At 47.5% G+C, this 1,081-nt stretch overlaps 1 pseudogene; it reads left to right on the top strand.

The window, feature by feature from the left end:
- Positions 1-1,081, top strand: part of LOC132179489 (crocetin glucosyltransferase 3-like) — a 1,669-nt pseudogene extending 588 nt beyond the window's left edge.

Raw genomic sequence — 1,081 nt, forward strand, 5'->3', positions numbered from 1 at the left:
TGCATCCGTTTCTAAGAGCTGGGGATGGCACCGACACGTGGTCTACATTTATGCAGCCGCAGATTTCACATTGTTTGGAGTCATGTGGGTGGTTGTGTAACTCGGTCGAGGAAATTGAGCCTTTGGGCCTACAACTTCTCAGAAAATTTATCAAACTTCCTGTTTGGACTATTTACAAACATCCGTCCTCTTCACGTTCAAGTATTTCCAGACAACGTGCCGGGAAAGAGCCCGGATTGGCTCCTGAAAAATGCATCGAGTGGCTTGATTTACAGAGTCCTGATTCGGTTCTCTACATTTCTTTCGGCTCTGAGAACACAATCGGTGCCTCCCAGATGATGGAATTAGCTATTGGGTTGGAGGAGAGCGGAAAAGCTTTCATTTGGGCCATAAGGCCGCCGCTTGGATTCGACCTGAACGGTGGATTCAGAGCAGAATGGTTGCCGTAAGGGTTTGAAGAACGAATGAGGGAAAGCAAACGAGGGTTGTTGGTGCGCAACTGGGCGCCCCAGCTGGACATTCTGTCGCACAAATCGACCGGAGCTTTTCTGAGCCACTGCGGGTGGAACTCGGTGCTGGAGAGCTTAAGCCAGGGCGTGCCGATTATAGGGTGGCCGATGGCGGCGGAGCAGGCGTACAATTCAAAGATGCTGGTGGAGGAGATGGGTTTGAGTGTTGAGCTGAGTAGAGGGATTCAGGGTGTTCTTGTGGGGGAGGAAGTGAAGAGGGTGATAGAGTTGGTTATGGAGACCGAGGGGAAAGGCGAGGGTATGAGGAAGAAGGCTGCTGAGGTTAAAGAGCGGATATTGTCAGCAATAAGAGACGAGGGAGAAGAGAGGGGCTCTTCGGTCAAAGCGTTGGATGACTTTGTGAGGACTATTCTTTCCAAGAGACCACAACAATCAACCATGCTGAATTTGGGTACAAATATTTAATTAAGGGAAATTATAGATTAGTTATTAAGTAATTTAGGGGGGAAAATGCATGAATATAATAATCGCCTGCACTGATTACTCGCGTTTATTCACCGCATCCGCATTTTCTATGTTTTATATATTTGCTAGATTTGTAGTGTTGTATT

Source organism: Corylus avellana, chromosome ca4 (assembly GCF_901000735.1).
Source record: "Corylus avellana chromosome ca4, CavTom2PMs-1.0".
NCBI classification, from domain to species: Eukaryota; Viridiplantae; Streptophyta; class Magnoliopsida; order Fagales; family Betulaceae; genus Corylus; species Corylus avellana.